General features: G+C 54.0%; 1 protein-coding gene across 4 annotated transcripts in view; it reads left to right on the forward strand.

The window, feature by feature from the left end:
* The window catches only part of phex (phosphate regulating endopeptidase homolog, X-linked), a 691,216-nt gene that overhangs the window by 664,811 nt on the left and 9,909 nt on the right, over positions 1–16,496 (forward strand). The window lies entirely within an intron of this gene.

Raw genomic sequence — 16,496 nt, forward strand, 5'->3', positions numbered from 1 at the left:
GCCCCAGCTGACCCATCAGCTGTATGGGTGCACTCGAGTGCAACTACTGCCATCTTGTTGGCTGGGATGGTCTGTGTGGAGAGTGAAGTGTGTATATGCCGCTGCAGCTTGTCAGTCTCCTGAGCGCCAATCGTGAAACCTACGGATCTCGCACAGTTTTTCATTGGAATTGATTGTGTTCCACGTGACACCAGTGCCAGCCCCTCAACAGTAGCTGAATCATCCAGGTGCAATGTGTGGTAGTATGACTGGGGGTATTACTGTACCTTCAGAGGTGAGCTGCCATTGGTGCAGAGGACTCGCTGCCCATTGGCCCAGGTAAGTCATGTGCCTCTCAGGATAGAAGAACCCGTGTTCCCCGGCAGTCGGCCATTCTTCTGTACGTCTGCTGTCGGGCACACATCTTGTGTATTAAAGCCTTTCGTTTGGATCGCATCTTCGCCTTGTGTCCAATTGATGGTGCATCAATTTAATGCACAAGTTTTAAAAAGATGGAGCTTCATATCAAGCCGGAGTGCCTTCGACTCATCCCGCACGCAGCAAATGCAACAGCTGCATGTAAACACTGGCTGGAGTGTTTTAACAGTTATTTAAGCACAGCCGAAAGCTGCCCGTCGAAGGAACAAAAACTTCGTATCCTCCACTTGTGCGTGGGCACTGCCGTGTACACGCTCATAGAGGACGAACCAGACTTTGACGCAGCTATGGACTTACTAAAAGGACATTTCATCCGGCCGGTGAACCAGGTCTACGCACGGCACTTGCTGGCTACGAGACAGCAATTCCCCGGTGAGTCCTTACATGAATTCTACCAGACCGTCCTTGTTCTGGGGAGGAACTGCGCCTGTCCACAAGTTTCTGCGACAGAGCACACCGAACTTTTAATTCGAGATGCTTTCGTGGCAGGTATTCAATCTACCCAGATCCGCCAGAGACTCTTGGAGAGGAAACTAAGCCTCGCTGAGGCGCGGGCCCTCGCCTCCTCTCTCGGTATTGCAAACCGCAATGCCCGCGCGTACGTTCCCGACCGCGCGGCGGCTCCCTGGGCGGCATGGAACACGACCCCCCTCACCTCCGCAGACTCTAACCCCCCCCCAGGCCTGCGCCGCAGGGTGCCCCGATAAACCCACGGGGCACCGCTGCTATTTTTGCGGCCAGGCCAAGCACCCCCGCCAGCGCTGCCCAGCCCGCGCCGCAACCTGTAAAGGCTGCGGCAAAAAGGGCCATTACGCGACTGTTTGCCTGTTCAAGGCGTTCGCTGCGGTCCCGAGCAGCGACCGTGGGTTCCCCCCGTGCTCCTCACACGTCCCGAGCGGCCCGCGGACCTTGCTGCCCCCACTCCCCACCACCACGAGTGACCACCGGGCGCCATTTTGGGCCCCCGACACCACGTGCGATCCCAGGGCGCAGCCATTTTGTTCACTCCCCACCATGTGCGGCCGACGGGCGCCGCCATCTTGGATCGGCACCAAGGAGCCCGCAAGTGACCACTCGCTGCCGGATGACGACTCGGAGTTCCTGCCTCGACTCGCCTCAGTAACGTTGGATCTGTCACGGCTTTCCACGGCGACCACGAACATTTTCCTCAACGGTCACAAAACAAGCTGCCTGTTGAACTCTGGGAGCACGGAAAGTTGTCTCCATCCCGCCACAGTAACATGCTGCGTACTTCCTGTTCATCCGGTTAGACAAAGAATCGCTCTGGCCTCCGGTTCGCACTCGGTCCAGATCACAGGGTGCTGCAAAGCGGACCTCACGATCCAGGGGAGGGTGTTTAAAAATTATACGCTCTTCGTCCTTCCCCACCTCTGCGCAGCAGCACTCCTGGGGTTAGGTTTCCAGTGCAACCTCCAGAGCTTAACTTTCAAATTCGGTGGCCCCCCTTACTGTCTGCAGCCTCTCGTCCCTCAAGGTCGATCCCCCATCCTTGTTTGCAAACCTCACCCCGGATTGCAAACCCGTCGCCACCAGGAGCAGACGGCACAGTGCCCAGGACCAGATCTTCATCAGGTCCAAAGTCCAAAGGCTCCTGAAGGAGGGGGTTATCGAGGCTAGCAACAGCCCCTGGCGAGCACAAGTGCTGGTGGTTAAGACCAGGGAGAAACATCGGATGGTCATAGACTACAGTCAGACCATCAACCGATTTACTCAGCTAAACGCGTATCCTCTCCCACGTATCTCCGACCTGGTTGACAGGATCGCGCAGTACAAGGTTTTTTCCACGGTGGACCTTAAGTCTGCCTACCACCAGCTCCCCATCCGCACGAGGAACCGAAAGTACACTGCGTTCGAAGCGGATGGGCTACTCTACCGCTTTTTAAGGGTTCTTTTCGATGTCACGAATGGGGTCTCGGTCTTCCAATGAGAGATGGACCGAATGGTCGACCAACACGGTTTACAGGCAACCTTCCCGTATCTTGATAATGTCACCATCTGCGGCCACGACCAGCAGGACCACGACGCCAACCTCCGCAAATTCCTCCGTACCGCAAAACTCCTTAACCTGACCTACAATAAGGATAAGTGCGTGTTTAGCACCGACCGTCTAGCTATCCTCGGCTACATAGTGCGTAACAGAGTGATAGGCCCCGACCCTGAACGCATGCGCCCCCTGATGGAGCTCCCCCTCCCCCCTCCCCCAAAGCCCTCAAGCGCTGCTTGGGCTTCTTTTCGTATTACGCGCAATGGGTCTCCAATTACGCAGACAAAGCCCATCCCCTCATCCAATCATCCACGTTCCCCCTGTCGATGGAGGCCCACCAGGCCTTTAGCCGCATCAAAGCAGACATTGTAAAGGCCACGATGCGCGCTATCGACGAGTCCCTCCCTTTTCAGATCGAGAGCGACGCGTCTGATGTTGCTCTGGCGGCCACCCTCAACCAAGCGGGTAGACCCGAGGCCTTCTTCTCCCGGACCCTCCACGCTTCCGAAATCCGACATTCCTCGGTCGAGAAGGAAGCACAGACCATAGTTGAAGCTGTGCGACATTGGAGGTATTATCTGGCCAGCAGGAGGTTTGCCCTCCTCACTGACCAACGGTCAGTAGTTTTCATGTTCGATAATGCACAGAGGGGCAAGATAAAGAACGATAAAATCTTGCGGTGGAGGATTGAGTTATCCACGTACAACTACGACATCTTGTATCATCCTGGGAAGCTGAACGAGCCTCCCGATGCCCTGTCCCGCGGGACCTGTGCCAACGCACAAGTGGACAGCCTCCGAACCCTCCACGTGGACCTCTGCCACCCGGGGGTCACCCGCTTTTTCCATTTCAGAAAGACCCGCAACCTGCCCTACTCCATCGACGAGGTCAGGGCAGTCACTAGGGACTGTCACATCTGCGCGGAGTGCAAGCCACACTTCTACCGCCTTGAACGAGCGCACCTGATAAAGGCTTCTCGCCCCTTTGAACGCCACAGCGTGGACTTAAAGGTCCCCTCCCCTCCAACAACCGCAACACGTACTTCCTCAACATGATTGACGAGTACTCCCGCTTCCCGTTCGCCATCCCCTGCCCTGACATGACCACAACTACCATCATCAAAGACCTGCATACCATCCTCTCCCTGTTCGGTTACCCCGCATACATTCATAGCGATCGGCGGTCCTCCTTTATGAGCGACGAGCTGCATCAATTCCTGCTTAGCAGGGGCATCGCCTCGAGCAGGACGATGAGTTACAACCCTCGGGGTAACGGGCAGGTCGAGAGGGAGAACGGTACGTTCTGGAAGACCGTCCTGCTGGCCCTATGGTCCAGAAATCTCCCAGTCTCCCACTGGCAAGAGGTCCTCCCAGATGCCCTCAACTCCATCCGGTCATTTCTCTGTACCGCCACTAACCAAACGCCTCACGAACGTCTTCTTGTTTTTCCCAGGAAGTCTTCCTCAGGGACCCCGCTCCCGACCTGGCTGGCTACCCCCGGGCCCATTCTGCTCCGGAAACACGTGCGGGTGCACAAGTTGGACCCGTTGGTCGAAAGAGTCCAGCTACTCCACGCGAACCCGCAGTACGCGCATGTGGAGTATCCCGATGGCCGACAGGACACGGTCTCCCTCCGGGACCTGGCACCCGCCGGATCAAGGCCACACACCCCCAGCACCAGCCACCCCCCCCTCGACACCCAGTGCCCCCAGCAACGACACACCCACAGCTCAGCGGACAGGGACCCCCTCCCCCGGCCTGGCCCCCGCTAGCTCCAACTAGGGGTGCGGACATAGAAACAAGATCATCGCTCCCGGAGTCACGGACGACCACCGCTCAGACGTCATCTACCGCTCCGGCGTCACCGGCACCACTACGCAGGTCAAGCAGGACCTCGCGGGCGCCCACATTGTTTGTTCTTTAACTGTTCACCCATTTTTGTTTCCCTGATTATTGCACACTGTACATAAGTATTGTTCTGTTCTCCTCTTGAATAGTGTTTGCGGGTCAGTGGGCAGCCATCGATGCAACGGCACGGTGTAAACATCTCTAGTCATTCCCCCCCACCGGCTTCCTTTTCAACAAGGAGTGAATGTGGTAGTATGACTGGGGGTATTACGGTACCTTCAGAGGTGAGCTGCCATTGGTGTTGAGGACCCGCTGCCCATTGGCCCAGGTAAGTCATGTGCCTCTCAGGTTATAAGAACCCGTGTTCCCCGGCAGTCGGCCATTCTTCTGTACGTCTGCTGTCGGGCACACATCTTGTGCCTTTTGTTTGGATCGCATCTTCACCTCGTGTTCAATTGATGGTGCATCACAGTGCCAGTTTTCCTGTCGTGGAAGTCCACGAATCCTGCGCCAGCTTCAACACTCAAGGTTGGATTCTCCGTTTCCCGACGCCAAAATTGCAAAATGCGATTGGGCAGAGAACAACTTCCGGTTTGCCGCCAAATCGCGATGCTCCGGTACCCTGAAAATGGATGGGGTAAAATTACAGTAGGCATATCATTTGCGGGCCTGACACCCTATTCTCCGGGGCCTCCGTGATTCACCCCCTCTGATGGGCCGAGTTCCCGACGGCATGGTTCACTTGTGCTCTCATAAGTCGTGAACCTGACTTCCGGGTTGCGGCGATGCGGAGCTAAGCCGCGCGATTCGGCAGCTCCCGCGAAGACGGACTTTTGGGCCCACTAACGGAGCCCCAACGGCACTTTTTAAAAAACCAACCTGTGGGGAAGGAAGGAGAAAGGTCCCCTACAAAAATGCATGGGTCGGACCCGCAGCGAAACGGCGAAAAAAGCGGCCCTGGAGCAGCGGGAGAAAGAAGAAGAAAAAAGCAAAATGGCGGTGCCCACGGACAAAGGAGATGAAAGAGTTCATAAAGTGCTGCTTCGAGGAGCTGCGTAAGGAGATGGTGGCGCCTATACTGGCAATGATTGAAAGACTTGGAGCAACCCAGAAAGCCCAAGAGGTGAAGATTCAGGAGATCCAGGAAAAAGTGAGTGAGAACGACGACGAGCTCGTGGGCCTGGCGGAGAGAGTGGAGCGGCACGAGGCGCTGCACAGGACGTGGGCGGGAAGACTCGAAGACCTGGAGAACAGATCAAGGAGAAACAACTTGAGGATCCTGGGACTCCCAGAAGGAGTGGAGGGGGCCGATGCCGCGGCATATGCGGGCACAATGATCGGGACGCTGATGGGTGTGGAGGCCCCCCCCGGGATTGCTGGAGCTGGATGGGGCGCACCGAGTGCTAGCGAGGAAGCCCAAGACAAAAGAGCCGCCAAGGGCGATGGTGGTGAGATTTCACCGGTTTACGGACAGAGAGAGGGTCCTGAAATGGGCCAAGAAGGAACGGAGCAGCAAGTGGGACAATGCGGAGATCAGAATATACCCGGACTGGAGCGCGGAGGTCGCTAAGCGGAGAGCGGGTTTCAACCGGGCCAAAGCGATGCTGCATCGGAAAGGAGTGAAATTTGGAATGTTGCAGCCAGCGCGACTGTGGGTTACACATAATGGCCAACACCACTACTTCGAAACGCCCGAAGAGGCGTGGACCTTTATACTAGCTGAAAAATTGGACTCTAATTGAGGGTTTGTGTGGGAGGGGGGTGTTTGACGGTTGAAGTATGATGGTTGTTGTACATAGGGGGTCAACCACGCGCAAGAAATGCTATATGGGCTGGGGGAGAGGGACAAGGTCACGGCAGGAGCAGCGCCATGGGGGGCGGGGCAGGCTTTGGAAAGCGCGGGGTTGTCTTTCCCGCGCGCGGCAAGAAAGGCGGGAAGGGGAACAAAGGAATGTACATTGATTGGGAGATTCCCACACGGGGGGGTCAAAGGGATGGCGGGGGAAGCCGGGGTCAGCAGGTGTCAGCTGACTTATGGGAGGCATATGGGGGAGCAAAAAAGCTAGACGGGGATCTAGCGGGGGGAGGGAGGAAGAAGGGGGGGGGGAAGAGGAGGGAGGGGGGGGGGGGGGAAGGGTTGCTGCTGCACTGGCCAAAAGAGAACGGGACACAGAAGAGGTGGCTGGGGGACTGGAGAGTGAGGGAGACGCGGACAAGGGACTGGCCCAGAAAAGGAGATGGCTAGTCGGCCGGGGGGGGGGGGGGGGTGAGAGTCCCTCCAATCCCGAACTGGGATGATGCTGGATTCATAAAGCGCATGTTGGGGCGCATTCCGGACCTGGAGGTAGGAGGACTGATAATGGGAGGGGACTTCAATACGGTGCTGGACCCAGCACTGGACCGCTCCAGATCAAAGACGGGAAGGAGGCCGGCGGCGGCCAAGGTGCTCAGGGGTTTTCTGGATCAGATGGGGGGAGTGGACCCATGGAGGTTTGCAAGACCGCAGGCCAGGGAATTTTCTTTTTTCTCCCACGTGCACAAGGCTTACTCCCGGATAGATTTCTTTGTTCTGGGCAGGGCGCTCATCCCGAGAGTGAGGGGACGGAGTATTCGGCCATAGCCGTTTCGGACCATGCCCCGCACTGGGTGGAACTGGAGCTGGGAGAGGAGAGGGACCAACGCATTCTGGCCTTTGCGCCCCTAGTAGCCCGGCGAAGGATCTTGCTAATGTGGAAGGAGGCGAAGCCCCCCAGCCTGGAGGCCTGGATAAATGATATGGCTCTGTTCATAAAGTTGGAGAGGATTAAGTTCGCCTTGAGAGGGTCTGCGCAGGGGTTCTACAGGTGGTGGCAACCGTTCCTAGACTATCTCGCAGAACGTTAGAGCGTCAGCAGCAGCCGCAATCTTGGGGGGGGGGGAGGGGGGGGGGGGGGGAGGGGGGGGGACGTCCTGGGGGAGGAGACGTCCTGGGGGGGGGGGGGGGGGGGGGACTGCCTGGGAGGGTGGATGAGCAAGAGATAACATGAAGGGTTGGGGAAACTGGCACCTACGGGTGAGGGCCAGTGCACAAAGGAAGTGCAGAAAGTCTGATGGACTTGAGGTTGTTTTCATTGGAGAGAAGAAGGTTAAGAGGAGACTTAATAGAGGCATACAAAATGATCAGGGGGTTAGATAGGGTGGACAGTGAGAGACTTCTCCCGCGGATGGAAATGGCTGGCACGAGGGGACATAACTTTAAACTGAGGGGTAATAGATATAGGACCGAGGTCAGAGGTAGGTTCTTTACGCAAAGAATGGTGAGGCCGTGGAATGCCCTACCTGCAACAGTAGTGAACTCACCAACATTGAGGGCATTTAAAAGTTTATTGGATAAGCATATGGATGATCAGGGCATAGTGTAGGTTAGATGGCTTTTGTTTCGGTGCAACATCGTGGGACGAAGGGCCTGTACTGCGCTGTATCGGTCTATGTTCTATGTAACCCGATCAACCTGGGTGGCAACTTTCAGGGATCTATGTACATGGACACCGAGATCCCTTTGCTCATCCACACTTCCAAGAATTTTACCATTAGCCAAATATTCCGCATTCCTGTTATTCCTTCCAAAGTGAATCACCTCACACTTCTCTCCATTAAACTCCATTTGCCACCTCTCTGCCTAGCTCTGCAGCTTATCTATGTCCCTCTGTAGCCTGCTACATCCTTCCGCACTGTCGACAACACCACCAACTTTAGTGTCGTCTGCAAATTTACTCAACCACCCTTCTGCGCCTTCCTCTAGGTCATTGATAAAAATGACAAACAGCAACGGCCCCAGAACAGATCCTTGTGGTACGCCACTTGTAACTGAACTCCATTCTGTCTTCTTTCAGCTAGCCAATTTCTGATCCACATCTCTAAATCACCCTCAATCCCCAGCCTCCGTATTTTCTGCAATGGCCTACCGTGGGGAACCTTATCAAACGCTTTACTGAAATCCATATACACCACATCAACTGCTCTACCCTCGTCTACCTGTTCAGTCACCTTCTCAAAGAACTCAATAAGGTTTGTGAGGCATGACCTACCTTTTACAAAGCCATGCTGACTATCCCTAATCATATTATTCCTATCTAGATGATTATAAATCTTGTCTCTTATAATCCCCTCCAAGACTTTACCCACAACAGACGTGAGGCTCACCGGTCTATAGTTGCTGGGGTTGTCTCTACTCCCCTTCTTGAACAAAGGAACCACATTTGCTATCCCCCAGTCCTCTGGCACTATTCCTGTAGCCAATGATGACATAAAAATCAAAGCCAAAGGCTCAGCAATCTCTTCCCTGGCTTCCCAGAGAATCCTAGGATAAATCCCATCGGGCCCCGGGGACTTATCTATTTTCAGCCTGTCCAGAATTGCCAACACCTCTTCCCTACGTACCTCAATGCCATCTATTCTAATAGCCTGGGTCTCAGCATTCTCCTCCACAACATTATCTTTTTCCTGAGTGAATACTGACGAAAAATATTCATTCAGTATCTCGCCTATCTCTTCAGACTCCACACACAACTTCCCATCCCTGTCCTTGACTGGCCCTACTCTTACCCTAGTCATTCTTTTATTCCTGACATACCTATCGAAAGCTTTTGGGTTTTCCTTGATCCTACCTGCCAAATGCTTCTCATGTCCCCTCCTTGCTCGTCTTAGCTCTCTCTTTAGATCCTTCCTCGCTACCTTGTAACTATCAAGCACCCCAACTGAAACTTCACACCTCATCTTCACATAGGCCTCCTTCTTCCTCTTAACAAGAGATTCCACTTCTTTGGTAAACCACGGTTCCCTCGCTCGACGCCTTCCTCCCTGTCTGACCGGTACATACTTATCAAGAACACGCAGTAGCTGATCCTTGAACAAGCTCCACTTATCCCGTGTGCCCAACACTTGCAGCCTACTTCTCCAACCTACCCCTCCCAAGTCATGTCTAATGGCATCATAATTGCCCTTCCCCCAGCTATAACTCTTGCCCTGCGGGGTATACTTATCCCTTTCCATCACTAACGTAAACGTTACCGAATTGTGGTCACTGTCCCCAAAGTGCCTCCAAATCTAACACCTGGCCTGGTTCATGACCCAAAACCAAATCCAATGTGGCCTCGCCTCTTGTTGGCCTGTCAACATATTGTGTCAGGAAACCCTCCTGCACACATTGTACAAAAAACAACCCATCTAATGTACTCGAACTATATCTTTTCCAGTCAATATTTGGAAAGTTAAAGTCTCCCATAACTACCCTGTTACTTTCGCTCTTATCTAGAATCACCTTCGCCATCCTTTCCTCTACATCCCTAGAACTATTTGGAGGCCTATAGAAAACTCCCAACAGGGTGACCTCTCCTTTCCTGTTTCTAACCTCAGCCCATACTACCTCGGAAGAAGAGTCCCCATCTAGCATTCTCTCCGCCACCGTAATACTGTTCTTGACTAGCAGCGCCACACCTCCCCCTCTTTTGCCTCCTTCTCTGAGCTTACTAAAACACCTAAACCCCGGAACCTGCAACAACCATTCCTGTCCCTGCTCTATCCATGTCTCCAAAATGGCCACAACATCGAAGTCCCAGGTACCAACCCATGCTGCCAGTTCCTCTACCTTATTTCGTATACTCCTGGCATTGAAGTAGACACACTTCAAACCACCTACCTGAACACTGGCCCCCTCCTGCGAAGTCAAATCTGTGTTCCTGACCTTTATGCTCTCAATCTCCCGTACCCTAAAACTACAATCCAGGTTCCCAAGCCCCTGCTGCATTAGTTTAACCGCCCCCCCCCCCCCCAAAGAGCACTAACAAATCTCCCCCCCAGGATATTTGTGCCCCTCAGGTTCAGATGAAGACCATCCTGTCTGTAGAGGTCCCACCTTCCCCAGAAAGAGCCCCAGTTATCCAGAAATCTGAATCCCTCCCGCCTGCACCATCCCTGTAGCCACGTGTTTAATTGCTCTCTCTCCCTATTCCTCATCTCACTATCACGTGGCACGGGCAACAACCCAGAGATAACAACTCTGTTTGTTCTCGTTCTGAGCTTCCATCCTAGCTCCCTGAAAGCCTGCCTGACATCTTGTCCCCTTTCCTACCTATGTCGTTAGTGCCAATGTGGACCAAGACTTGGGGCTGCTCTCCCTCCCCCTTAAGGACCCGGAAAACACGATCCGAGACATCACGTACCCTTGCACCTGGGAGGCAACATACCAAACGTGAGTCTCTCTCGCTCCCACAAAATCTCCTATCTGTACCCCTGACTATCGAGTCCCCAATTACTCCGTGCCAGAGGCCCATACCCCATGGCATACCCCTGGTAAGTGCCCCCCCCACAAGTATCCAAAGCGGTATACTTGTTACTCAGGGGAACGACCGCAGGGGATCCCTGCACTGACTGCTTCTTCCCAGTCCCTCTTACCCATCTATCTCCAATCTTTGGTGTAACTAATTCCCTGAAGCTGCTATCTATGACCCCCTCTGCCTCCCGAATGATCCGAAGTTCATCCAACTCCAGCTCCAGTTCCCTAACTCGGTCTTGGAGGAGCTGGAGATGGCTGCACTTCCTGCAGGTAAAATCAGCAGGGGCACTAACGGCATCCCTCACCTCAAACATCCTGCAGGAGGAACATTGCACTCCCTTCCCTGCCATCCCTCTAACTTCCAACCAAGATCTGATTAATAAATAATTTTTAAAAAAAAGTAAATATGGCACTTACCTCACACCAAAGGGTTTTATTATTAGGTTAGAGGAGGAGGGCGGGTGGGAGACACTACACGTGTAATGTCTCGGGTTTCCTCTCCACCAGAATTTATTGGTTGGGGGGGGGGGGAACCTTACCAGAAGTCTGCGGGTCAAACTTCCGGTTCCCGCCTTATATTTAAAAAAATAACACAGAAAAGAAGAACAGAAACGGGACCAGGTAAGTGTTTTTAAAGCCAATACTCACCTCCCGACAGGCCCCTGCACGCCGCTCCCGCCGAAATTCTAAGGGCTGCTCCTGGTGCATTCCAGGGCATGACCCTGGTGAGACCACATTTGGAGTATTGTGTGCAGTTCTGGTCGCCTCGCTGTAGGAAGGATGTGGGAGCATTGGAAAGGGTGCAAAGGAGATTTACCAGGATGATGTCTGGTTTGGAGGATAGGTCTTCTGAGGAAAGGTTGAGGGAGCTCGGGTTTTCTCTTTGGAGCGGAGGAGGATGAGAGGCGACTTAATAGAGGTTTATAAGATAATGAGGGGGATAGATAGAGTGGACGTTCAGAGACTATTTCCTCGGGTGGATGCAGCTGTTACAAGGGGGCATAACTATAAGGTTCAGGGTGGGAGATATAGGAGGGATGTCCGAGGTAGGATCTTTACTCGGAGAGTGGCTAGGGTGTGGAATGGACTGCCTGCTGTGATAGTGGAGTCGGACACTTTAGGAACTTTCAAGCAGTTATTGGATAGGCACATGGAGCACATCAGAATGACAGGGAGTGGGATAGCTTGATCTTGGTTTCGGACAATGCTCGGCACAACATCGAAGGCCGAAGGGCCTGTTCTGTGCTGTACTGTTCTATGTTCAGCAAGACCTTGGTGTCCTCATGAATCAGTCACTGAAAAGAAACACGCAGGTACAGCAGGCAATAAAGAAGGCAAATGGTATGTTGGCCTTCATAGCAAGAGGATTTGAATATAGGAATAGAGATGTTTTACTGCAATTGTATTGGGCATTGGTGAGGCCACATCTGGTGTATTGTGTTATTTTGGTGTCCTTATCCGAGGAAGGATGTTCATGTAGTGAAGGGAGAGCAGTGAAGGTTTACCAGGCTGATTCCTGGATTTGCGGCACTGTCATTTGAGGAGGGACTAAATTGGTTAGGATTATACTCATAGGCGTTTAGAAGAGTGAGAGCGATCTTATAGAAACTTCTAAAATTTTAAGATGATTAGACAGGGTAGATTCAGAAAGAATGTTCCCAATGTGGGGAAGTCCAGAACTAGGGGTCATTACCGTATGAATTATATCGTAAACGTCAGAATCCTGAGGAACATTAACATAAGACACATCTGGGCGTGCAGGTCCACAGTTCCATCAAGATGGCAACACAGGTGGCCAAGTGATTAAGGCGGCATATTAAGAAGTCTTACAACACCATATAACACAAGGTTAAAGTCCAACAGGTTTATTTTGAATCACGAGCTTCCTCAGCTCTGAAAGCTAATGATTCGAAACAAAACTGTTGGACTTTAGCCTGGTGTTGGAAGACTTCTGTGCCCACCCCAGTCCAATGTCGGCATCTCCACATGAAAGCATATGGCATGCTTGCCTTCATCAGCCAGGGCATTGAGGACAGCAGTTGGGAAATCATGTTACAGCTATATAAAACCTTGGTTAGGCCGCATTTGGAGTATTGTGTGGTTCTTGTCACATTGTCAAAAGGACGTGGAAGCTTTGGAGAGTGCAAAGAAGGTTCACCAGGATGTTGCCTGGTCTCGAAGGTGTTGGCTAGGAGGTTGAATAAACTAGGATTGTTTTCACTGGAAAGACGGAGGCTGAGGGGAGACCTGAGTGGGCAGCACAAGTGGATAAAACTGTGGCTTCACAGCGCCAGGGTCCCAGATTCGATTCCCCGCTGGGTCACTGGCTGTGTGGAGTCTGCACGTTCTCCCCGTGTCAAAGAACAAAGAACAAAGAAATGTACAGCACAGGAACAGGCCCTTCGGCCCTCCAAGCCCGTGCCGACCATGCTGCCCGACTAAACTACAATCTTCTACGCTTCCTGGGTCCGTATCCTTCTATTCCCATCCTATTCATGTATTTGTCAAGATGCCCCTTAAATGTCACTATCGTCCCTGCTTCCACCACCTCCTCCGGTAGCGAGTTCCAGGCACCCACTACCCTCTGCGTAAAAAAACTTGCCTCGTACATCTACTCTAAACCTTGCCCCTCTCACCTTAAACCTATGCCCCCTAGTAATTGACCCCTCTACCCTGGGGAAAAGCCTCTGACTATCCACCCTGTCTATGCCCCTCATAATTTTGTAGACCTCTATCAGGTCTCCCCTCAACCTCCTTCATTCCAGTGAGAACAAACCGAGTTTATTCAACCGCTCCTCATAGCTCCTCATACCAGGCAACATTCTGGTAAATCTCTTCTGCACCCTCTCTAAAGCCTCCACATCCTTCTGGTAGTGTGGCGACCAGAATTGAACACTGAGGTACCCTCAATAATGATGCTTAGAGATTAAACTGTAAAGAAGGCTTTATTAGGCTAATAACTATGCTACAGATTTGGACGAGAGCTGACTGCTATACAGACCATGAGGCAGGCCTTTATGTATGGCTCCCAGATGGGCGGCGCCAGAGGCAGAGTCCCCAGGGTTCCAAGCCTTGTCTTAAAGGGGACATCACCTTACATGATGATAAGGCAGTAACCGTTCATCACATTCACCCCCTGTTTAAAAAGGAGTCCGGCGGGGGTGAAGTGCCATCATAGGTCCATCCGTCTCGGCGGCCGGATCGTCCTCCTCGATCTCCTCAGTTCGGGCGGTGGTGCGGCGGGTACGGACGTCCCGGTTGAGGGCACATCCGGGAGCACAGCGGTCGGAGCTTCGGTCCGGGTCGGGGCAGAGGAACTAGGCAGGGCCGGGGGTAGCGGAGCCGGCGCCGGCGGGGTGTGTAAAGGGGGGGCGCACGGTAGGAGCTCACCAACGGGTGGTAGGGCCGGAAGGGGGTGTGTTGTAGGGGGCGACGGGTCCTGCAGGGGAGCGGCGCGGGAAGGGGCGTCTGTGGTGGAGGATCCAGCGGGCGCCAGATCCCGGAGGGAAACCGTATCTTGCCTGCCGTCGGAGTACGCCACGGAGGCGTAACTGGGGTTGGCGTGGAGCAGTCGGACCTTTTCAACTAGGGGGTCCGATTTATGGCTCCTCGCGTGCCTCCGGAGAAGAACAGGTCCCGGAGCCGTCAGCCAAGGTGGAAGCGAGACCCCGGAGGTAGACTTCCTGGGGAAGAGAAACAATCGCTCATGAGGGGTCTCATTTGTGGCCGTGCAGAGGAGTGACCTAACGGAGTGTAGGGCATCGGGTAGGACCTCCTGCCAGCGGGTGGTTGGGAGATTTCTCGACCGCAGGGCCAGAAGGACAGCCTTCCACACGGTCGCGTTCTCCCTCTCCACCTGCCCGTTTCCCCGTGGGTTATAGCTGGTCGTTCTGCTCGAAGCAATCCCTTTGCTGAGCAGCTACTGACGCAGTTCATCGCTCATGAACGATGTACCCCGGTCGCTGTGGATATAAGCAGGGAAACCGAACAGGGTGAAGATGCTGTGCAGTGCCTTAATCACCGTGGCTGAGGTCATGTCGGTGCAGGGAATGGCGAATGGGAAACGGGAGAACTCATCGATCACGGTGAGGAAATAGGCATAACGGTTGGTGGACGGGAGGGGCCCCTTGAAGTCCACGCTCAGTCGCTCAAAGGGGCCCGAGGCCTTCACGAGCCGAACCTTGTCTGGCCGATAGAAGTGTGGTTTGCACTCCGCACAGACCTGGCAGGCCCTGACAATGGCCTTGACCTCCTTGGTTGAGTAAGGTAGGTTGCGGGACTTGATGAAATGGACGAGCCGGGTAACCCCCGGGTGGCAGAGGTCATTGTGGATGGCTTGCAGGCGGTCCTCCTGCGCGTTGGCGCATGTGCCGCGGGACAGGGCATCTGGGGGCTCGTTGAGCTCCCCTGGACGATACTTGATATCGTACGAGTAGGTGGAGAGTTCGATCCTCCACCTCAAAATTTTATCGTTTTTTATTTTGCCCCGTTGCGTGTTATCGAACATATTGGCGACCGACTGTTGGTCGGTGACGAGGGTAAACCTCCTACCGGCGAGGTAGTGTCCCCAGCGCCGCACAGCCTCCACAATGGCTTGTGCCTCCTTTTCGACTGCAGAGTGTCGAATCTCGGAGGCGGTGAGGGTTCGGGAGAAGAACGCTACTGGTCTGCCTCCTTGTTTGAGGGTAGCAGCCAGGGCGATGTCTGATGCATCGCTCTCTACCTGGAAAGGGATGGTTTCATCCACCGCGTGCATGGCGGCCTTGATGATGTCGGCCTTGATGCGGTTGAAGGCCAATTGAGCCTCAGCCGAGAGGGGAAAAGTGGTGGTCTTTAGGAGTGGGCGGGCTTTGTCCGCATACTTGGGGACCCACTGGGCGTAATAGGAGAAAAGCCCCAAGCACCGTTTGAGGGCCTTGAGGCTGCGGGGGAGAGGGAGTTCCTTAACGGGGTGCATGCGGTCGGGGTCGGGACCGAGGACCCCGTCTTCCACGACATAGCCGAGGATGGCCAGCCGGGTGGTGTGGAAAACGCATTTGCCCTCGTTATAGGTCAGGTTAAGGGCTCGGGCGGTCTGGAGGAACTTTTTGAGGTTAGCGTCATGGTCCTGCTGATCATGGCCACAGATGGTGACATTGTCCAAGTACGGGTATGTAGCCCGCAAACCGTACTGGTCCACCATTTGGTCCATCGCCCTTTGAAAGACGGAGACCCCATTTGTGACACCAAAGGGGACCCTGAGGAAGTGGAAGAGCCGGCCGGCTGCTTTGAAGGCCGTATAGGGGCGGTCTTTTGGTCGGATGGGGAGCTGGTGGTAGGCAGATTTGAGGTCGACCGTGGAAAAGACTCGGTATTGGGCGATCCGATTTACCATTTCCGCGATGCGAGGAAGGGGGTACGCATCAAGCTGCGTGAATCGGTTTATGGTCTGGCTATAATCCACGACCACCCGTTTCTTCTCCCCGGACCGGACTACCACCACTTGCGCTCTCCAATGGCTGTTGCTAGCCTCGATGACCCCCTCTCCCAGTAAACGCTGGACCTCTGACTTGATAAAAGCCATATCTTGGGCACTGTAGCGCCGGCTCCTGGTGGCGACGGGCTGACAGTCAGGAGTGAGGTTCGCGAATAGCGAGGGGGGTGCGACTTTCAGTGTCACAAGGCAGCACACCGTGAGGGGGGGGCAAGGGTCCGCCGAACGTCAGTGTCAGGCTTCGGTGGCTGCACTGGAAATCCAGTCCAAGCAGCAGGGGGGCACAGAGGTGAGGGAGGATATAAAATTTGAAATGGGTGTATTTGGCACCCTGGATCGAGAGATCCGCAATACAGTACCCCGTGATTTGTACCGAGTGGGACCCAGATGCGAGGGCTATGGTTTGGGATGTGGGATGGGTGCGTAGGGAGCAGCGCCTTA

This window comes from Scyliorhinus torazame, chromosome 8 (genome assembly GCF_047496885.1).
Source record: "Scyliorhinus torazame isolate Kashiwa2021f chromosome 8, sScyTor2.1, whole genome shotgun sequence".
NCBI classification, from domain to species: domain Eukaryota; kingdom Metazoa; phylum Chordata; class Chondrichthyes; order Carcharhiniformes; family Scyliorhinidae; genus Scyliorhinus; species Scyliorhinus torazame.